We start from the raw sequence: 23,679 nt of genomic DNA, 5'->3' as shown, positions 1-23,679 counted from the left end.
GACATAGTTGGGGGAAGTAATCTCATCCCTGTGGGAACTAATATATTTTTGTTAAAGTGATACTAAAGTCTATTTTTTTTTCTTTAAAAATAACAAACATGTTATACTTACCTGCTCTGTGAAACAGTTTTGCACAGAGCAGCCCAAATCCTCCTCTTCTCAGGTCCCTCTTCTGTGCTCCCCCTGCCCCTCCCTCCTGTTGAGTGCCCCCACAGCAAGCAGCTTGCTATGGGGGCACCCGAGCCGAGTTACAGCTCCATGTGTTCATTCAGACACAGAGCTGCAGTTTGGCCTGCCCCCTCTCTTTCCTGATTGGCTAACTGACTTTGATTGACATCAATGGGAGTCAAAGGCACCACTGCTGTGTCTCGTCAAACAGGATGGAAAGTCCCAGACAGCTGAGGCACTTGTGGACATCTCTGGATAGAGACGGGGCTCAGGTAAGTATTAGGGGGGCTGCTTCACACTGAAGGTTTTTTTTCTTAAAGCCTATAACAGGCATGTCCAAAGTCCGGCCCGCGTGCCAATTGCGGCCCGCGGTCCGGTTTTGAACGGCCCGCCTGGTCTTTCTCAATTTATTGTGCTGCGGGATCAGGGCTGTCAGATGAGCCGATCCCCGGCACTGTGAGAAGCTCCATGAGCTTCAAAAGTGAAAGTAAAGTGCAGAGGATTGTGCTGTGCTCTCTGCTTCCCCCTACAGTGCAGTACCCGGCTGAATGAGGAAGCTGCAAAGGTACTGTACTACAAGCTAGATTAGTGTTAAAAAGGCCTTTATTCATGTGTGTGTATGTATGTGTATGCATGTGTCTGTATTTGTGTGCATGTATGTCTGTATGTGTGTGTGCACATGTGTCTGTATGTATGTGTGTGTGCACATGTGTCTGTATGTATGTGTGTGTGCACATGTGTCTGTATGTATGTGTGTGTGCACATGTGTCTGTGTGTATGTGTGTGTGCACATGTGTCTGTCTGTATGTATGTGTGTGTGCACATGTGTCTGTCTGTATGTATGTGTGTGTGCACATGTGTCTGTCTGTATGTATGTGTGTGTGCGCACATGTGTCTGTCTGTATGTATGTGTGTGTGCGCACATGTGTCTGTCTGTATGTATGTGTGTGTGCGCACATGTGTCTGTATGTATGTGTGTGTGCACATGTGTCTGTATGTATGTGTGTGTGCACATGTGTCTGTATGTATGTGTGTGTGTGCACATGTGTGTGTGTGCACATGTGTGTGTGTGTGTGCACATGTGTCTGTGTGTGTGTGTGTGTGCACATGTGTGTGTGTGTGTGCACATGTGTCTGTATGTATGTGTGCACATGTGTCTGTATGTATGTGTGTGTGCACGTGTGTGTGTGTGCACATGTGTCTGTGTGTGTGTGTGTGTGCACATGTGTCTGTGTGTGTGTGTGTGTGCACATGTGTCTGCACATGTGTCTGTGTGCACATGTGTCTGCACATGTGTCTGCACATGTGTCTGTGTGCACATGTGTCTGCACATGTGTCTGTGTGCACATGTGTCTGCACATGTGTCTGTGTGCACATGTGTCTGCACATGTGTCTGTGTGCACATGTGTCTGCACATGTGTCTGTGTGCACATGTGTCTGTATGTATGTGTGTGTGCACATGTGTCTGTATGTATGTGTGTGTGCACATGTGTCTGTATGTATGTCTGTATGTGTGTGTGTGTGTCTGTATATATGTCTGTATGTACGTGTGTCTGTATGTATTTCTGTATGTGTCTGTGAGTATGTGTCTGTATGTGTGTGTGTATGTGTGTGTGCACATGTGTCTGTATGTATGTCTGTATGTGTGTGCATATATGTCTGTATGTGTGTGCGGCATGCATTTGTCTGTATGTGTGCCTGCATTTGTGTGCTTGTGTCTGTGTGTATGTGTCTTTTAATCCGGACCCCCCTCCCCCCATTCTTATACCATCAAAACTGCTTTTGTAGGGCTTGTGTGTGATATTAGCCAGGACTGCTGCTCCTCTGAAAAGCAACCCATGCACAGATCTCTTTTCAGAGGCATTTGAATGGCGGTAAAGAGGCATTATGTTGCCTCCTCACCACCTGTTTTAAGCCCGTAAATGCAACATCTGTGTGGCTGCGTACTGTGTGTAGGGCAGCCCATTAATTTCAATGGACTTCCCTACTCACAAAAATGCTGGGAAAGAAGTTCCCGAGCTTTTTTTTTTTTTTTTATTGCACTGCACCAAAAGCACCCTACATTTTCCAATGTGTGGGGTACCCCCTAAAGTGCAGAACATTCATCTGTGTGTTGGGAACGAGTGCGATAAAGGCAAGAGAATTCTTGTTGGGCCGTGTATTAGTGCTCGGATGGACACACTTAGACCGAATTTTCAATGGTTCAGAGAATGTCAGGCAAAATGGTCGGCCCTCGCACATGTTCACTTCATCAAATCCGGCCCACTTTGAAAAAAGTTTGGACACCCCTGGCCTAGAATGATTAAGATAAAAAAAACTTCTGCCTTTACAACTTCTGCCTTTACAACTGTGGGCAGCACAGTGGTGTAGTGGTTTGCACTCTCACCTAGCAGTAAAAAGGGTCGCTGGTTCAAATCCCAACCACGACACTACCTGCCTGGAGTTTGCATGTTCTCCCTGTGCTTGTGTGGGTTTCCTCCCACACTCCAAAGACATGCAGGTAGGTTAATTGGCTTCTGTCCAAAATTGGCCCTAGTATATGAATGGGGACCTTAGATTGTGGGCTCCTTGAGGGTAGGGACCAATGTGAGTGTGCAATGTACAGGGATAGGGGTAGACACTCACTCAGGTTGAACTGGATGGACTGGTGTCTTTATTCAACCTTACGAACTATGAACTATGAACTCCTTTAAATATTTCATCTGTTTGTTTTCTATACCAATCTAGACAGAACTCAAAGTGGGTTATTTACTAAAGGAAAATCCACTTTGCACTGGAAGTGCAGCCGCTGTAGATCCGAGGGGGACATGCAAGGAAAATAAAAAACAGCATTTTAGCTTGCACATGATTGGATGATAAAATCAGCAGAGCTTCCCCTCATTTCAGATCTACCCCTTATATTTAGAGCGACTGCACTTCCAAGTGCACTTTTGGTGCAAAGTGGATTTTCCTTTAGTAAACCCCCAATGTATCTCTATGGGCAGACGAATGTAAACAGATGTGCATATTTACATCCGCCCCCATCTGAGTCGGTTTATATTTTCAAAAACAAACTTTGCGTCTTTTTTCATTTTTGTGAGCTCAAATGGGGCAGATCATATGAACACTGAGGAAAATGAACACACTCCCCTTAGGGATTGCATGGGTCCATTATTTCTCCATTACAGGATGATGGAAAAATCGTAATGGACACAGATATCAGAAACGTGAAATCTGTCCCATCCTGATCTGACTCAGCAGGGGACCTGAAAAGCATATTGATTGCCATTTAAAGTGGTTGTAAACCCTTTACAACCACTTTAAACTACAGGAAAGCCTATAATTAGGCTTGCCTGTAACTGCACTGGATATCTCCTAAACCTGCACGGTTTAGGAGATATCCCTGTATTTTCATGTGCCGACATCATGCGGCACATGCACACTTAAGTCAACTGAAGCAATGGCATGTACATGCATGTACATGCTTCAGTTGTACTGTGCCGTTCATGGTGGCTCCCACTCATGTGCGGGAGCCTACCATAGCGCCGGAGCCGTGATACCCAGAAGCAAGCCCCGGGCGACATGTCGGCGGACTGAGGGGGAGACGAGGACAACTGTGGAGGTTTTGTTCTCGGGTAAGTAATTCATAATGAGCTAGTATGCATACTAGCTCATTATGCCTTTATCTTGCAGGGTGTGTTTTTATTTTATTTTTTTGCAGGAGGGTTTACTTCCTCTTTAAGCTTCTGCTACCAAATCCTGGAGGCTCCACTGTGGGTTCTGGCTTGGTGTAAAGAGCCCATCCCAATACGTATTCAAAAAGAGAAAAGGAGGCGCTGATCACCACACCCCAAACAAATCTGACCATTAGGCGGGTATTAGCAGCCTCAGCCCAGCTCTGTCCAAGCCACGCCCCTGATGAGTTTCACCACGCCCACGGGCATAATCATGGAGGTTGGAGCTAGACTGAGGCTGCTAATATCGGTAGGAGACCTGTTTACAGATCCACTGCTAACACAGAACAGAGCAGGGACTGTGTGAAAGGCCCCCAAGAGCTTGTTCACATTTACTTTTGCATCTGAAGAGCGATCTCTGTTTGGATCACTCTTCAGAGGTCATTTGATAGGTGGTGAGGAGGCATTGTACCATCTCCTCACCACCTGCTTTAACTCTGTGAAAACCAGCTCTAGTGTGTCACAACCACATGTGTTGCATGCAGTTGTGGGGCAATTGCACAGTGGCCCTATTCAATTGAATGGGTGGTATAGCACTGGGCAAAATCAACAAGGGGGTATAATTCCTGCTGCGGCTACAAAGCATTGATGCTCTGTGTGCACCCTCAGCCCTTGCCTCTGCAGCTAAAGGGGCAGTAAAGTGAAGCTTAACTGTGGGGTTTTAATGCCCTTCAACTGCTCAAGTGAACAAGCCCTAAGCATACCTTCCAACTTTTTGAGATGGGAGTAGGGACTCCTATTAGCAAAATTATGTAGTCATAGGACACACCCCCTAAATGAGAGTTATACAAAATAAATGATTAGTTAAAGTGGTTGTAAAGTCAGAAGGTTTTTTTATCTTAATGTGCAAAAAAGGAAAACTGTGCTGTATATAAACCATAAATATGGCTGCAGCTCAGTTGTAAGATAGACACAAAAACAGATATTGCAAAAAGGGGAGCTGCACACTAATTACAAAAAATATTAACTAGCATATAACTCACAATACACAATGACAAATATCACAATGATGATGAATATCAAAGGAGTCTCATGTGTGATGAGAATATAAAAGAAAAATAAGTAAGTCCTCCAAAATCAAGGAATAATATATGGAACCAGTGAGTCCTCAAAAAATAAATGATTTGTGAAAACAAAACACACAGTGTTGCAATCCTACTTCTGTGACCATGGTAATAATTGACAGTTGTGAATCCACCACCATCTAGAGTGCACTCTTACCAGCTGCACAAGCTTGGATGTTTGTGGCTAGTACCCAGCCAGGGTCTTTTCCTCTGGATGTTGCAAATGGATGGCAATTCAAATATCATAGGTCTCCAGACACCACTAGCAGGCAGGTATTGGTATGTAATCAGGGACACAACGATCCGGTATCCTCACTCGGTGATAAAATTCAAATCAACCCAAAAGAAAGGGCGGAAAGAATCGCCATAGGTAAAACCAATTTATATTTATTTATTTATTTGGTTAAAAGCAGTTCCACTTACATGTGGGTAAAATAGTTCCAATGTAAAACATAAGCCAGCCAGCTACAATAGGAATGTCTGTCCTGGCGGGACGCTAAACAACTCGTGATGTCAGTACATCGCTCCTCCCGGTGTGTTTTGTCACAAGCCTGAAGTTGTCCCTGGCTCCGGGACAACGTCAAACTTGTGACGAAATGCGTTTGGAGCAGCAACGTTACTGCGTTGTTTAGCGCCCCGCTAGGACGGCATTTGTATTGTAGGCAGCCAGGTTTTTTTTTTACATTGGAACTATTTTACCTACATGTAAGTGGAACTGCTTTTAACCAAACAAATATCAATTGGTTTTACCTATGGCGATTCTTTCCTCCCTTTATTAATTTATTTATTTTTTATCTTATTGCATTCTATGCATTAAAGTGTAGTTCCAGTCATAAATACATTTTTTTTTTAAGACACCATAGATGTTAATTTAACCTAATGTTACAAACGCTCAATATATGACAGGACACTGTATTATTGCTTTTTTTTCAAAAAACAAACCTTTAAATTCTGCTTGCTTCCATCTTAGTTGTGGGCGTGTGAAGCCCAGAAGTGTTTTCTTACTGGAATCGGTGCTGCTGGTTACCCAGCATACACCTCCGGATCTCGCACGTGCGCATAAGACACAAGGTGTGGTGCACAATTGTGTCTCTGGTTGCCATCACAACGACGGCGTTGTAGGAAGGTCCCGCCCCATTGTTATGGCAACCAAATGTAAGCAGTTAGAGTCTAGACATTAGACTGAAGTAATGCAGTCTGGCAGCCTTTTCAAAAATGGCACTGTTTGCAAATAACATGATGCTAAAAGGCAGTGATGCCCACTGACTAAAAAACAAAACAAATGTTGTTCAACTTGCGGGATTGTAGTGATTAGCAAAGATGAAAATATGGGTGGAACTCTGCTTTAGGATAAAAATCCTTCTGTGTGCAGCAGCTTCCCTCAGCCCCCCTAATACTTACTTGAGCCCATCTTGATCTAGCAATGTCTTGGCTTGCCCGGGACTCTCCCCCCTCATTGGCTGAGACAGCAGCGTGGCGCCATTGGTGTCCACTGCTATCTATCAAAGCCAGTGAGCCAATGAGAAGAGCGAGGGGCTGGGTCTGTACTGCGGCGGTGCATCTGAATGGACACACAGAGCTGTGGTTCAGCTCAGGTGCTCAGGTGCCCCCATAGCAAACTGCTTGCTGTGGGGGGCACTCAGCAGGAGAGAGGGGCCAGGAGCCCTGAAGAGGGACCTGGTCTGCTCTGTGCAAAACCTCTGCACAGAGGAGGTAAGTATAACATGTTTGTTATTTTTGAAGAATGAAAAATCTGAGAATTTAGTGACACTTTAAATCTACAAGTGTTGTTTTTTTTTAACCACTGTTATTACTTTATAGTGGCTTTTGAAATTTACAAATGCAGCAATTTAGAAATTAGATGAAAGGTTTAACACTGGGAAACACTTTTTGAAAGAAATAGTTGCATTTTATATACAACTATATAGATCAGACCAAAATGAGGGACAAATGAGGAGGAAAGAAGGACAGAGGGACTTTGTTCCAAATCAGGGACAGTCCCTTGAAATCAGGGACTAGTGATGGCCGAACGGTTCGCCCGGCGGTCGTTTCGCGGCGAATTTCCGACATTCGCGGTCCGCACGTTCGAACGCCTTTTTCCGTCGTTCGCCGCGGCGGACTTACGTGTTTAATGTATACAAGAACTTTAACCTTTGGTGACACGTTTATCATGTGATACAGGACAGCCAATTGAGACATGACAGCACATGGACACTTGTACATTCCCCCTAACCTATAAATACACCCGATCCGGTGGCCATTTTACATTCTTTCTTCTGTTACGATAGGGACAGGTTCCTGTGTGGAGTAGGGAGAGATAAACCACTAGCTATTTGGTACACAAAAGTTCTTTTCAGGACTGGTATAGGTGTTAGGTGTTGATAGGTTTGCTGTGCTGCTGATTCTTGCAGCAGCCTGAGTGTCTTTTGTTAGTTTAGAGAAAGGGAAAGGACGGTGTATGCTACAGGGACAGCCAGATTAGTCTTTCATCATCATCATCATCATCATCATCATTAGCTGTTACTATCAAGGTCCACAAAAGAGCTGTTCCAGTAACCACTAATCGTTCTCTTTTTTTGCCAATTTGTATAGGGACAGGAAGGAAGCAGTGTTGTCAGGCAGTGAGGGTAATTTTAAAGACTTGCTGTTATTATTAGTTCCACAAAGGTTCTTTTCAGGACTGGTATCAGTGGTACAGTAATAGGCTTGTACATGTATAATATTCTTTCTTCCAAATATAGAAAGGATATTATACTTGACTGCTGCCCTTCTGCTGCAGTCTGCTAAACATTCACAACTCACTTGTTCCACAAAAGTTCTTATAAGGACTGGTAACTTGGTATAGGGTGCTACGGTACATAGGCTTGAGTGCGGTACAGTCTGCTGTTCTGTAAGGACCGCTATCGGTCCACAATAGATAGGGTTGACGTGCACCACTGCTGACCGCTCACCTATACTGCAGCAGTCCTTCAGCGGTATAGGGACTGACGTACAGTCTGCTAATCACTAACACACAACCTGCTTGTTCCACAAAAGTTCTTATAAGGACTGGTAACTTGGTATAGGGTGCTACGGTACATAGGCTTGAGTGCGGTACAGTCTGCTGTTCTGTAAGGACCGCTATCGGTCCACAATAGATAGGGTTGACGTGCACCACTGCTGACCGCTGCCCTATACTGCAGCAGTCCTTCAGCGGTATAGGGACTGACGTACAGTCTGCTAAACACTAATACACAACCTGCTTGGTCCACAAAAGTTCTTATAAGGACTGGTAACTTGGTATAGGGTGCTACGGTACATAGGCTTGAGTGCGGTACAGTCTGCTGTTCTGTAAGGACCGCTATCGGTCCACAATAGATAGGGTTGACGTGCACCACTGCTGACCGCTCACCTATACTGCAGCAGTCCTTCAGCGGTATAGGGACTGACGTACAGTCTGCTAATCACTAACACACAACCTGCTTGTTCCACAAAAGTTCTTATAAGGACTGGTAACTTGGTATAGGGTGCTACGGTACATAGGCTTGAGTGCGGTACAGTCTGCTGTTCTGTAAGGACCGCTATCGGTCCACAATAGATAGGGTTGACGTGCACCACTGCTGACCGCTGCCCTATACTGCAGCAGTCCTTCAGCGGTATAGGGACTGACGTACAGTCTGCTAATCACTAACACACAACCTGCTTGTTCCACAAAAGTTCTTATAAGGACTGGTAACTTGGTATAGGGTGCTACGGTACATAGGCTTGAGTGCGGTACAGTCTGCTGTTCTGTAAGGACCGCTATCGGTCCACAATAGATAGGGTTGACGTGCACCACTGCTGACCGCTGCCCTATACTGCAGCAGTCCTTCAGCGGTATAGGGACTGACGTACAGTCTGCTAAACACTAATACACAACCTGCTTGGTCCACAAAAGTTCTTATAAGGACTGGTAACTTGGTATAGGGTGCTACGGTACATAGGCTTGAGTGCGGTACAGTCTGCTGTTCTGTAAGGACCGCTATAGGTCCACAATAGATAGGGTTGACGTGCACCACTGCTGACCGCTCACCTATACTGCAGCAGTCCTTCAGCGGTATAGGGACTGACGTACAGTCTGCTAATCACTAACACACAACCTGCTTGTTCCACAAAAGTTCTTATAAGGACTGGTAACTTGGTATAGGGTGCTACGGTACATAGGCTTGAGTGCGGTACAGTCTGCTGTTCTGTAAGGACCGCTATCGGTCCACAATAGATAGGGTTGACGTGCACCACTGCTGACCGCTCACCTATACTGCAGCAGTCCTTCAGCGGTATAGGGACTGACGTACAGTCTGCTAATCACTAACACACAACCTGCTTGTTCCACAAAAGTTCTTATAAGGACTGGTAACTTGGTATAGGGTGCTACGGTACATAGGCTTGAGTGCGGTACAGTCTGCTGTTCTGTAAGGACCGCTATCGGTCCACAATAGATAGGGTTGACGTGCACCACTGCTGACCGCTGCCCTATACTGCAGCAGTCCTTCAGCGGTATAGGGACTGACGTACAGTCTGCTAAACACTAATACACAACCTGCTTGGTCCACAAAAGTTCTTATAAGGACTGGTAACTTGGTATAGGGTGCTACGGTACATAGGCTTGAGTGCGGTACAGTCTGCTGTTCTGTAAGGACCGCTATCGGTCCACAATAGATAGGGTTGACGTGCACCACTGCTGACCGCTCACCTATACTGCAGCAGTCCTTCAGCGGTATAGGGACTGACGTACAGTCTGCTAATCACTAACACACAACCTGCTTGTTCCACAAAAGTTCTTATAAGGACTGGTAACTTGGTATAGGGTGCTACGGTACATAGGCTTGAGTGCGGTACAGTCTGCTGTTCTGTAAGGACCGCTATCGGTCCACAATAGATAGGGTTGACGTGCACCACTGCTGACCGCTGCCCTATACTGCAGCAGTCCTTCAGCGGTATAGGGACTGACGTACAGTCTGCTAATCACTAACACACAACCTGCTTGTTCCACAAAAGTTCTTATAAGGACTGGTAACTTGGTATAGGGTGCTACGGTACATAGGCTTGAGTGCGGTACAGTCTGCTGTTCTGTAAGGACCGCTATCGGTCCACAATAGATAGGGTTGACGTGCACCACTGCTGACCGCTGCCCTATACTGCAGCAGTCCTTCAGCGGTATAGGGACTGACGTACAGTCTGCTAAACACTAATACACAACCTGCTTGGTCCACAAAAGTTCTTATAAGGACTGGTAACTTGGTATAGGGTGCTACGGTACATAGGCTTGAGTGCGGTACAGTCTGCTGTTCTGTAAGGACCGCTATCGGTCCACAATAGATAGGGTTGACGTGCACCACTGCTGACCGCTCACCTATACTGCAGCAGTCCTTCAGCGGTATAGGGACTGACGTACAGCCTGCTAATCACTAACACACAACCTGCTTGTTCCACAAAAGTTCTTATAAGGACTGGTAACTTGGTATAGGGTGCTACGGTACATAGGCTTGAGTGCGGTACAGTCTGCTGTTCTGTAAGGACCGCTATCGGTCCACAATAGATAGGGTTGACGTGCACCACTGCTGACCGCTGCCCTATACTGCAGCAGTCCTTCATCGGTATAGGGACTAAGAGTTTTGTCACAGGGTCATTTAAAAAATGACAGGCAGAGGAAGAGGCAGGCCCTTCCGCAGGGGTGGTAGGGGTAGGGCAGGAGCAACAGGCTTGAGCCAAAGTGGGAAGTTGCAGAAGGTGCGTTCAATTACTTTAAAGGATGCACCAGACTTGGTTGAGTGGCTCGCTCAGCCTTACTCTTCTGCACCCTCCTCATCCTCTCGATCTGCACCCTCTTCTTCACTCTCTGCTATGTGCACCCCCAAAGACACTACCACCAACAACACGACCACCACCACCACCACCACATACCTTCCGCTTGAGTCACTGGAATTATTTTCCGATCCATATCAAGAGGACATTTCTGATGCGCAGCCACTCTTGGTATTGGATCAGGAAGAGGAGGTAGCAACAAGCGCTACTCAGCAGTCTGACGCCAGTACCCAGATCAGCCCAAGGAGGAGGTTGGTCCCCGGTGTTGCTGCCTACTCCGAGATCTCTACTTATAGCGGTGGGGAAGGTGACGTTGATGATGACGTGTCTAGTGATGTCACGTGGGTGCCCACAAGAGAGGAAGAGGAGGGGAGTTCAGAGGGAGATATGGACCAGCAGATAGGGAGGAGAAGCAGCAATGACTTACATTGCACAGCAGGGACAAAGCAGACTGCAAATGTATCAGGAGCGAGTCATCGACCATGTACGGTCACATCTGGCGCTCCCAGGACACCGGCACATGGCTCCGCAGTGTGGGCTTTTTTTAACGTGTCCGCTGCTGACAATAGCGTTGCCATCTGCAATCTTTGCAGTCAACGCGTTAGTCGCGGTAAGCCCAATACTCACCTAGGGACGACCGCCTTAAGAAGGCACATGAGCAGCCATCACCGAGCCCAGTGGGAGCAACGGAACACACAAAGCCACACTGCAGGCTCTCACCGTCCAGCCTCGTCTTCTACTTCTCCTTCTCCTCTCTCCTCACAATTGTCCTCCACTCCACCTTCCATCACGCCAAGCTCACATTTTTCTGCAAAAAGGCAGGCTTCCGTGGGCCTAATGTTTGAGCGTAAAAAAATGATGACGCCGGATAACCCTCTTGCCCAACGGTTGGCGGCTGGCTTGTCAGAACTCATAGCCCGCCAACTACTGCCATATAAACTGGTGGACTCGGAGGCCTTTCGCAAATTTGTGGCCATTGGAACACCACAATGGAAGGTCCCAGGAAGGAAGTATTTCTCAGAGAAGGGCATCCCAGAGCTATATGGCCATGTTCAGCGGCAAGTGAATGTATCTCTGGCACACAGTGTCGGTGCCAAGATACATCTGACCACAGACACGTGGTCTAGCAAACACGGGCAGGGAAGGTATATCAGTTTTACTGCCCACTGGGTGAACCTTCTGACGGCCGTCAAGCATGTAACCCGTGGCACCCGTGTAGATTTGGTTTTACCGCCACGGATTGCATGCAGGCCTGACTCTTCTTCTCCTCCTCCTACTCCATCCTCCTCCCTCTCCTCCTCAGCTGCCTCCTCCTTTTCCGCTGCTAGCGTCTCTTCCACTGCACCGCCCAAGCTCCCCAGAACCTATTCCACATGCCAGGTGAGACGTTGCCATGCCGTGCTGCGTCTGTTGTGCCTGGAAGCAAAGAGCCACACTGGCCCGGCACTCCTTTCAGCTTTGCGTTCACAGGCAGATGAGTGGCTAACACCGCTCAATTTGACAGTTGGTAAAGTGGTGTGTGACAACGGTGCCAATCTGCTTAGCGCATTGAAACAGGGCAAAATCACGCACGTGCCGTGCATGGCACACGTCTTAAACTTGGTCGTGCAGCGATTCCTTGTCAAATACCCTGGGGTCCAGGACATCTTGCGGCAGGCAAGGAAAATCTCGGCCCATTTCAGAAGATCTTACACGGCCATGGCTCGCCTTGCTGACATTCAGCGGCGACACCATCTGCCGGTCAGACGTCTTATTTGCGATTGCCCGACGCGATGGAACTCAACCTTCTATATGCTTGATAGGCTGCTCCAGCAGAAACGTGCAGTTAACGTCTACCTGTATGAACTCTGCGAAAGAAACGGTTCTGGGGAGCTGGGTTTTTTTTCACCGCGCCAGTGGCTGCTCATGCGCGACACATGCAGACTTCTGCGGCCATTTGAGGAGATCACCAAACTGGTCAGTCGCAGCCATGGCGCCATCAGTGACATGGTACCTTATGCCTTCTTTCTGGAGCGTGCATTGCGTCGTGTCATTGATCAGGCTGTGGAGGAGCAGGAGCGGGAAGATGAGGAAGTCGCAATGCTGGATGAATTCCCAGGGGGGGCTACTCTATCTGAGACAAGTCAACAACAGGAGTCTGATGAGGAGTCAGAGGAGGATGGTGCCGGGGCGGATGAGCAGGAGCAAGAAGAGCATGCTTTAAACCTTTCTGGGATCCCTGTTGTGCGAGGATGGGGAGAGGAGAATGAAGAGGACGACATTATCCTGGATGATGAGCAGGAGCCAGGCCACCACACCGCTTCCACTTTAGTGCAAATGGGGGCCTTCATGCTCCAGTGTTTTAATAGGGACCCCCGTATAAAAAGCATGAGGGTCAAGGACCAGTACTGGGTGGCAACGTACTTAGACCCCCGGTACAAACACAAAATGGCGGAAATGTTACCGCCGTCGCAGAGGGCTGTCAGAATGCAGCACTTCCAGGCCTTGCTTCGAGAAATGCTGCATTCTGCTTTTGCGTGCGCTGGCAGAGGAGCAATTCCCACTCCCAGAGAAGGATTTGCGGGTACCAATCCAACAGCGCCTGCAAGAAGAGGCCGGTTTGAAGATGTGTTGGTGACTTCGGATATGAGGTCATTCTTTCAGCCGACCCATCGACAGGTGTCATCCGGATCCAGCATCAGGGAACGCCTAGACCGTCAGGTGTCCGACTACATTGGGTTAACGGCCGATGTGGACGCTCTGAGGAGTGATGAACCCCTAGACTACTGGGTGGGCAGGCTTGACCTCTGGCCAGAGCTTGCCCAATTTGCAATCGAACTGTTGGCTTGCCCCTCATCCAGTGTCCTGTCCGAAAGGACGTTCAGCGCAGCAGGGGGGATTGTGACCGATAAGCGTACTCGCCTAGCTCACCACAGTGTTAACTACCTCACATTTCTAAAAATGAATGAGGCATGGATCTCGGAGGAATTCAACACATGTGACCAGTAGACCATGTATATGTCTATAAACTATTTTTTTAATCAAGCACACAGACCTTCTTAATTCATTTGGCTCACTTCCTTGACCCAAAAAAGCACACCGTACTATATGCCCCTACCCTCCTCTTTGAAGAGGTTGAGCGGTGTCATATTTCTACTGGGGCTGCTTATGATATCCCTGTGCTGTGCTGACTTCCTCCTGGGGGTTCTTATTATGAAGGGATCACACTATCCCTGTGCTGTGCTGACTTCCTCCTGGGGGTTCTTATTATGAGGGGATCACACCATCCCTGTGCTGTGCTGACTTCCTCCTGGGGCTGCTTACGGTGCTGCTGTCAGTGCTGTATGTCACGGTGCTGCTGTCAGCGCTGTATGTCACGGTGCTGCTGTCAGCGCTGTATGTCACGGTGCTGCTGTCAGCGCTGTATGTCACGGTGCTGCTGTCAGCGCTGTATGTCAGGGTGCTGCTGTCAGCGCTGTATGTCACGGTGCTGCTGTCAGCGCTGTATGTCACGGTGCTGCTGTCAGCGCTGTATGTCACGGTGCTGCTGTCAGCGCTGTATGTCACGGTGCTGCTGTCAGCGCTGTATGTCACGGTGCTGCTGTCAGCGCTGTATGTCACGGTGCTGCTGTCAGCGCTGTATGTCACGGTGCTGCTGTCAGTGCTCTGTATTACGGTGCTGCTGTCAGATGCCTCTATCACGGTGCATGTGTCATTCCGGTATGTCACGCTGCTGGTGATCATCTCCTGCACCCTCTTCTTTGCCTACCCTGGTCCCTGACCTTCCCTCTCCTCCATTGCCTTCATTAGCTCCATAGTCCTGAATTGTTAGAACAATTTCCCAAATAAAATAAAAATGCTTGTAGTTATCGATCCCAAATTCACCTCATACATGTATTATGTCATTGTCCAGATGGTGGGACTACGTTTTACCCCCTAATAATTACCACGTGGCCGCAAATTCGACATGAAGGTTTGCAAAGTTCGCCTCCCATTGAAGTCAATGGGGCCCGCGGCGAACGTTCGGTTTCGCGAACGTTTGGGTCCGTTCGCATTTCGCGTTCGCGAAACGTCCCGTCGGAAGTTCGTCCATCACTATCAGGGACATTTGGGAGCTATGTTACACTTCCGCATTACTCAACATGCATGAACATAACATAAAAAAATATCTAATGTTAGGTTCAGTTAAATTGCCATGCATCCACTATCAGCCTGGACCACTTGCAGGACAATAGTATACTTCACAATACTTGAAAAAGCGTTCTTGTGCGCAAAACCCAAACTAGAGACACAGTTCGACAAATGTTTTAGAACTCATGTATAATATGATTTCCAAAAAGGGAAATATATTGACACTTGACAGTAATAAAAGGAAAGTGGCAGATCTGATGAACCTGAGATGATATCATACTTTAGCTCAACATGGAAACATTTGTTGGTGGCAGCTGCAACAGTAACATATGACAGCATCAGTCATGTCTTCCTGAGAAGTGATTGGAGCTAGGAGGAGTTTCTGCTATAACAGGGGGGCTGCCTCCCTGCTAACTGCTGGATCACATAAAACTGAAGACTGCAAGGAGAGTAGAGAGAGTCAAGCTGGATCCTGAGAATTCCCAACACAGGAAAATGCTCATAGGAATGGACCTAAACTCAACAGCACACACTAAGAAATTGCTGAAATAATCAGAAGCTGGGTCTTTAAGAAGTGAATAAAAACCCTGGATACAATAAACATGAATACTGCAAGAAGGTAAGAAACAGAATAAGAGATTTAGTTATGTCTGATTTGAATACTGTTTAATTATAGTAAACAGCAGAGTAAAAAGGTGTGCCCAGCTTTTCAATTATAAAATTCATTTTATTTCATTTCATTTTATTAGCTGTTCATTCTAAAAATGATTGACAAGCACTGTGTAGCTGCAGTATTATATATATGCAGTATATTATTCCTGCAACCATAACATTTGTCTTTTTTTTTTTTTTTTTTATTGAACAGCAAAACTTTTTTATGAGCAATTTTATAATTTATGATTCATGATTTTAATGCATATAATACAACTAACTTGAAATTGCCCTAGTACACATTTAAATCTTTGTTTTTGTGTTTTTTTTTTTTGTTTATTTATTTATTTTAACAAGAGAAGGTTGGATTAAAAAACAGTCATAAAGAAATGAAAGTGAATGTCATTAAATCAATGTGCTATTCCATAAATTGTAAAGCAGGATAGTGAATAATATCTGAATGGTATTCCTTAGCTAGTTCATTTTAGGTCTAAATATCCTTGCTCTCATTGAGAATATTTAACCGTTGCTTTTCACCATTAGTCTACATCTGTCTACAGCTAACAAATTTTAATGGACAGATTATTTTATTCTTTTTTTGAAAGTTTAAAAGTTTTGAAAGTTAACACATGACAACAAAAACATCAGGGAAACAGTAAAGAAACAAAAAAAAAATTGTATTTATTGATAACTTTTCATGAAAAATGTATCAGGAAAGTTTATAAAAGTGAAGTTTAAATGTTAGCATATGAAAGTAAAGACTAGTCTGTCAAACAAGGGTTCTTAGTAAATAGTCTTAATAGCCATTTTTAATGATTTATGGTAAGTTGTAAATCAATTCTCAGGTATTGTTAGAAAAATACATATTGATTTGCAATAGTCTTATTTTGCTACCTTTAACATAGCAAGTTAAATCTTTTTCTAATGTATTTCACTTCCAAAAATTGGGACTTTCCTTTTAAAAAGTAATTTCCCTTTAACTTTACAAAATATTAATGTTGTGATAGAATGCAACAACTGGCATTTTCATCCCTTTTGTGAAGTTTTGTTCATATGCCAACATGCTGAAATAGTAATTTACCAATTTTGAGAGTCATCTTACGATACTGTAATTGTACTAACAGGGCAATTCATAAAGAGAGAGTTTTTAGTACACTTTTTATATCAAACAATGGGGGTTATTTACTAAAGGAAAATCACTTTGCACTGCAAGTACACTTGGAAGTAAAGTCGCTGTAGATCCGAGGGGGACATGCAAAGAAAATAAAAAACAGCATTTTAGCTGGCACATGATTGGATGATAAAATCAGCAGAGCTTCCACTCATTTCAGATCTACCCCTTAGGCCGCGTACACACGGGCGGATTGTCTGCCCAACTAAGTTCGTCAGACAATCCGACAGACAGTCCGTCCAAATTTTGAATGAATGGACTTGACCACACACGATGAACAGACAGTCCGCTGAAAGCGTGCGCAATGACGTGTACAGCACGTACGACGGGACTAGAAAAACGACGTCCAATACACTGCAATGTAACCTTCGGCCGTGTAAATCCTTTCTGAGCATGCGCCATACTTAGTCCGTCCAACTTGCCTACACACGAGCGGACTGTCCGCTGAAACCAAGTTTGGACGGACAAAACCAAGTTTGGACGGACAAAATTACGGAAATTCCGTAAGACTTTGTTCGTCAGACAGTCCGCTGAAAAAGTCCGCTGAAGCCCACACACGAGCGGATTGTCCACTGAAACACGGTTCAGCGGACTAAGTTGGACAGACAATCCGCCCGTGTGTACGCGGCCTTAGATTTAGAGCGACTGCACTTCCAAGTGCACTTTCAGTGCAAAGTGGATTTGCCTTTCGTAAATAACCCCCATTGTATTTGTGTGTGTCTGCTGTCTGCATGTGACTTTGCTAATGTGAATGCTGCAACCTACCCTAACATAAACGCCTTTTCTCTTTCCCTTCCCAACACATCCAAATTATCTTAACCATTAGAATTAACTGTCTAGCTTAAAAAGAAGTACAATGTGAATCATTACCAGCCATATACCATTGTTTTTTCATGATGTAAATTACCTATGGATACATTTTGTATATCTAATTTACTGTATTGTATTGTTCATACAACACATTTATTATTATCATTATAAATATGTTCAAGATGAAAATTGATGTATAATCTGTTTATTTGCAATTCTACAATAAACCTTTATTGTGTAAAAAAAAAGCAACCAATAATAGATTAGTGAAGAATAATCTACAATTTGATTTATCATCTAATGCCACGTACACACGGTTGGATTTTCCAACAAAAAATGTTCGATGGGAGCTTTTTCACGGAAATTTCGGATCATGTGTGGGCTCCATCTGACTTTTTCCATCGGAATTTCCGACACACGAAATTTGGGATCTGGATTTCAAATTTTCCGACAACAAAATCAGTTTTGGAAATTCCAATCTTATTTACACAATTCCGACGCACAAATTTCTACACATGCTTGGAATGAAGCAGAAGAGTTGCACTGGCTATTGAACTTCATTTTTCTTGGCTAGTTGTACGTCACCGCATTCTTGACGTTTTGAATTTACGACAACATTGTGTGACCGTTTGTATGCAAGACAAGTTTGAGCCAACATCTGAGGGAAAAATCCCATGGATTTTGTTGTCAGAATGTCCGATTGTGTGTACGCGGCAAAAGGCAGTATCCACAGGTTTACTGCAAAACAGTGCAAAAGCAACCTATCAGATTGTGTCCTGAAGTTGAATCTGATTAAATTTTTTTATAGGTTAATGCACTTTGCTAATTTTATTGTTTAGTAAATAAGCATGCATGTCTTGAAGTACATCAGGGATAGCCACGGAGGTAGATTTACTAAAAGAAAATAGGCTGTTCAGTGTTTTCACTTTTCAAGGGAATTTTCCCTAGGCTCAGTGAATGTGGTGAAAATTCACTTTGCAAAAAGTACCCACTCATGTACAAATAAAATTTTAAAAACATATTTTTGCTTAAACATGATTGGATGATGGAAGGCAGCAGAGCTTTTACCTCATTCACTAACCTAAGGGAATACAATGAAAAAATTCCCTTTCAATGTCAATTGTCTATTCATCTTTCGTAAATCACTCCTGCGATCTCCATCATACAGGAATTCAACTGGATGACAAAAGGTTTTGCTTACCGGAGGACTGACTTAGTACAGAGAATCACTTTATTGAATAGCCTCCTCTAGTTCCGTACTTTTTCATAGCGACAACAAAAATCACACATGCACCTTCTGGACTATATGGACTAAATGGCAATGCATATATATTTCTCGTTTTCTTAAATACAAATAAACTGATGTTTGTTTCCCTTTCCTAGAATACAATCCCTTCGGGCTCATAGACAAAGGGTTCCTGTAACGTATGTGGATGGCTGGCAAACCCAGTCCTGCATCTGCTCAGAACAATGGTGTATTGATGAACTGGCCACTTACCTGCTGATCACCATGATTATCGTAATTGCACTACTGGCGGCATGGGCAAAAAAGGATTTCTATATGTAACAGATCTATGGAACAGTGTGAAATGATACTGGAAATAACGAAGCACTGAAAGCTGCATCATTGGTGATACCAAAGAAGAATAAAAGACCTATCGGCCTTCAGAGTTATATTTGAAGGTTATCTAAAAGACGGACAATGCTAAGAGGAAGGGAAACTTGAATAAATGATTATTTATTATGTCACAACTTAGTGACCAGTGAATGTTTACAGTGATTTTCTATCACTCATTTATGAAATGCTTTTTTTGTTATGTGATGTAAAGTGTGGTAATACAGATTAAGTTATTTTGAATAAAATGAAATAGCTTTGTAAGGTATTCAGATGTAAAAATCGGATTATGGGTATATCCCATTTAATCCGTTCTTTTGTTGTATAACTTCCATTTTATAATATGTTTGTTCAATAAATTAACATTGACATTTGATGTGTGTTTGGCTTCATGATGTTATCAGACACACTTTTGAAACATAAGATCACAGTGGCTATATTTGCTTGTACAAAAAATGTGAAATACTACATTTTCTTCTAAAAACATAAAAAAACAAAAAAAAACAAATCATAGGTCTCCATGCAAATGTTTCCTGGGAGGTAATTTACAAAGATAATTTCCAGTTTGGAAACAAGCATTTGTTGTATAAGCTGTTATATAGGTTAAAAGGAAATTTAAAGTGATTGTAAACAATCACCTTGTAAAACAACCTATTCAGTTTAAAATAGAAGTGAAAGGCATAACATCTGTGTATAGATATAAAATATCTATATATTTTTTTACTCACATTTACTACAATAGCAAGTGCTCACATTCCCTCACTTCCCTCTGTTCTTAGCTGCATAAGAGCTGGAGGAGGAGAAACAACAGCACACTGATCTTCCGAGTGAAAGGCTGTGCTGGGAGGGGGGGGGGGGTGTCAGGACAAATCAGATCATTGGAGGAGAGCAGGCTGAGTTCCTAGAAAAACTAGAGAACTGACCACGCTGTGTTCTCCAGCTTAGTGTGGTCAGTTTTTAATAGGAACGCAGAGGGACTGACAGGAACACCAGGGATTTCTCACAAAGGAAACAATGCAAAGAGAACAAGATCATTTTTCATGCAAGTATATCAGCAGACACATATCAGGAATATGAAATATTAAGTATACAAATTCTTTAACACAGAACAGCACAGAAACAGCACAGAACAACTCCCAAACTCCCAGAGAAAACTAAGTAGATGGTAACTGATTCATATTAATGCACACATTCATATTGATTGTATTCACGGAGAAGTCCCATCATGCCTCTGCCTCTGGGTGTCATTCTTTTGGCTGTCAGAGTCTTGCTATGAATCATGGGACTTGTAGTTCTGCAACAGCTGGAGGTCTTCTAATTGCATATCCCTGACCTAGACCTTTCTGGGAGAATAAACAGTAGAATGGAACCAGAGCCTACCCCACCAGTTCGCTGGGCATCATTCCTAGTGCTTTCTGGTGGCATATTGAGTGAATGATGGTCACTAGTTCCTCAGGTTTATTGAATGACTCATTGTGCTCTGCAGAAAATCCAAAATCAAAGGAAGGTTAATATATAATGTAGGAAACACCCTGCCATAAGGACTTTATTGCTACACATACACTATAATGGAGCCCCTGGTTGATAGAAAAGGCAGAACCTTCCGAAGTGAAATTTACTGAGATGACACAAAAACTTTACCGACAGAGACAATATTTTACTGACAGTTCACAAAGTTAGTCAAAATTAGAGTTTTCAATGCAAATAGCAATATTTAGGCTGGGTTCACCCTTATGCAAATTGAATGCGGATTTTTCTCCATCATCCAATTGTCAGAGCAGGAGATGGTGACCACCTCTCTATGGAGCCAGTTCACACTTCTCCGCAGCGGCTCCGATGCGAATAGCACAGAAGTCCTGTGTGTCTTTTGGTTTGTCTCAGGTCCGAATTAAGCCAAACATTCTTCCTGAAATTGGACCTGAAATGGTAAATGGAGACACACCGGACTCCTGCTGTTAGCTGCTGTGTTCTCCAGTGTGAACCCAGTCTTAAGCCGCGTACACACGGGCGGACTGTATGGCCAACTTAGTCCGTCAGACAATCCGACGGACAGTCCGTCCTACTTTCGAATGAACGGACTTGACCACACACGGATGAACAAACAGTCCGTTGAAAGCTTGCGCGATGACGTGTACAGCACGTACGACGGGACTAGAAATAGGACGTCCAATACACAGCAATGCAACCTTCCGCCGTGTAAATCCTTTCTGAGCATGCGCCATACTTAGTCCGTCGAACTAGCCTACTCACGAGCGGATTGTCCGCTGAAACCAAAGCATGACGGACAATATTACGGAAATTCCCGAAATACTTAGTCCGCCAGACTGCACGCTGAAAAAGTCCGCTGAAACCCACACACGAGCGGACTGTCCGCTGAAATGTGTTTCGACGGACTAAGTTGGCCAGACAGTCCGCCCGTGTGTACGCGGCTTTAGGCTTCAAAAATGTAGCTAGTGTGATTAGCAATGTGCTTAAGGTATAACAAAAGGCAAAAAACATACTTCTCCTTTTACATGAAGGTCAGGTTACTATAACCTAGTCAGCAGGTTCCCCTTACATTTCTGCAGACTTCACAGTGCAAGGGGGAACTCTAAGGACCCTGCTGTAAGGGTGGATGCTGCAGACTCTGGTGTAAAGGGAAACTTTGATGTATGAGTGTTTCTGGTCATCAGACATAGTTTTCTGCAGCCTGTAGTGGGTGAGCCCTCCATGTTCTAGTGAGGGAAACCCTCCAATGAGAATATAGACAGAAGTAAAATTCATATTTTAACCACTTAAGGACCGCCTCACGCGATATACGTCGGCAGAATGGCACGGCTAGGCACAAGCACGTATAGGTACGTTGCCCTTTAAGAGCCAAGCCTGTGGCGCACTCACGACCCGTTCCTGAGCTCCGTGACGCAGGACCGCGGACCCGATCGCTGTCAGTGTCCCGCGATCGGGTCACAGAGCTGAAGAACGGGGAGAGGTAAGTGTAAACAAACCCACGCCCCCTAGAGTAAAAAAACACACCATTAGGTCACACTTAACCCCTACACTGCCTCCTAGTGTTAACCCCTTCACTGCCAGTGACATTTTTACAGTAATCAATGCACTTTTAATCGCACTGATTGCTGTATTAATGCCAATGGTCCCACAAATGCGTCAAAATTGTCCAATGTGTCCGCCATAATGTCGCAGTCATGATAAAAATCTAGTAAAAAAAATATACATTAATAAAAATGCCATAAAACTATCCCCAAACCATACAATAAATGCTTATTGCGATTTTTTTTACCAAAAATATGTAGAAGAATACATATCGGCCTAAACTGAGGAAAAAATATTTTTTTATATATATATTTTTGGGGGATATTTATTATAGCAAAAAGTAAAAAATATAGAATTTTTTTCAAAATTGTTGCTCTATTTTTGTTTATAGAACAAAAAATAAAAACCGCAGAGGTGATCAAATACCACCAAAAGAAAGCTCTATTTGTGAGAAAAAAAGCTTGCCAATTTTGTTTGGGAGCCACGTCGTACGCCCACCTAATTGTCAGTTAAAGCGACGCAGTGCCGAATCGCAAAAAGTGGTTAAGTTGTGTCTGGGAATGCTGGAACCTCTGTCAACTTTTTGTCATTGCCTTTTTCCATGTTCCAGATTTTTCCTCCCTTCTTGTCTGGTAAAACAGTGTCACCAAAATAGGAAGTGAGAGAAAATCTCTCTTAAAAGCCCTGGATAGCATTAAAACACCACAGGGATACCAACCTTTTCCCAACTCATTCCCAGATGAGGAAAAAAAAAACAAGTTTTGACTACAGATTTGGAAGCTTTGATACAGAACGATATGATCTCAAGAGTCAGAACACTTTATTTTTGACTGAGCTCCTTTACAGCAGGCTTTCAAGGGAAACAAGATAGAAAATAGACTAGTGAACATGGCAGTTTATCCCATATGATGTACAAATATGTAAATGTTTAGGAACAGAACATGAACACAAATGGTTTACAGAGCTATCCAGAAGCGACAAATCCCCCTAGAACGGATACCACGCTGGATTTGAAACAAATTTCGTAAGTGGCATCACAGCTATATAAACTTTTGTAGCAGAGTAACTAGGCCCTATTCATGGAGATGGAGGATCCCCTGTGTGTGCAAAGGATATCAAGACTACAATTGACTCTTGAATAACTCTTTGGATAACTGGTGTTACAGGTAATGAGTGGCAACCATTTCTATCCTCTAAACTAAATTGCTATCCTTATTTTGTTCAGCCATTGGCGGTGTTATAAATTATATTTAGTAGATTTTAGATGACGTTGGGTCAAATACAATACAAGGCGGCCTATGGGGGCTTAGAATGGCTTTCATTGTGCTTGTTATAATATCAAAGACTGAGGCTTAAAAAGTTATCACTTGGCAAGTCTTTTTATCTTCATTTTGTTGTTAATTATAAACCTGGCAGGTTTATGGAGCAAGGAGACCAGACATGTAGCTACATGAAGAAGCAGAGGCTCAAACAAACAAGTATATATCTTTTAAGTGAGGTTTATTAACAGTGAACTGACACCAA

The 23,679-nt window shown here is 44.1% G+C and overlaps 1 long non-coding RNA gene across 1 annotated transcript; it reads left to right on the top strand.

The window, feature by feature from the left end:
* Positions 1 to 15,223: 15,223 nt before the first annotated feature.
* LOC143963606 (uncharacterized) lies at positions 15,224 to 19,499 on the top strand. Its single transcript, XR_013271007.1, has 2 exons — positions 15,224 to 15,497; positions 18,894 to 19,499. It is a non-coding gene; the product is annotated as an uncharacterized LOC143963606 (long non-coding RNA).
* Positions 19,500 to 23,679: the final 4,180 nt, after the last annotated feature.

The sequence above is a fragment of the Lithobates pipiens genome, unplaced genomic scaffold (genome assembly GCF_037356315.1).
Source record: "Lithobates pipiens isolate NorthernLeopardFrog02 unplaced genomic scaffold, aLitPip1_a1.2 Scaffold_8, whole genome shotgun sequence".
Classification (NCBI taxonomy): domain Eukaryota; kingdom Metazoa; phylum Chordata; class Amphibia; order Anura; family Ranidae; genus Lithobates; species Lithobates pipiens.
This window is presented reverse-complemented; position numbering and strand designations above follow the sequence as displayed.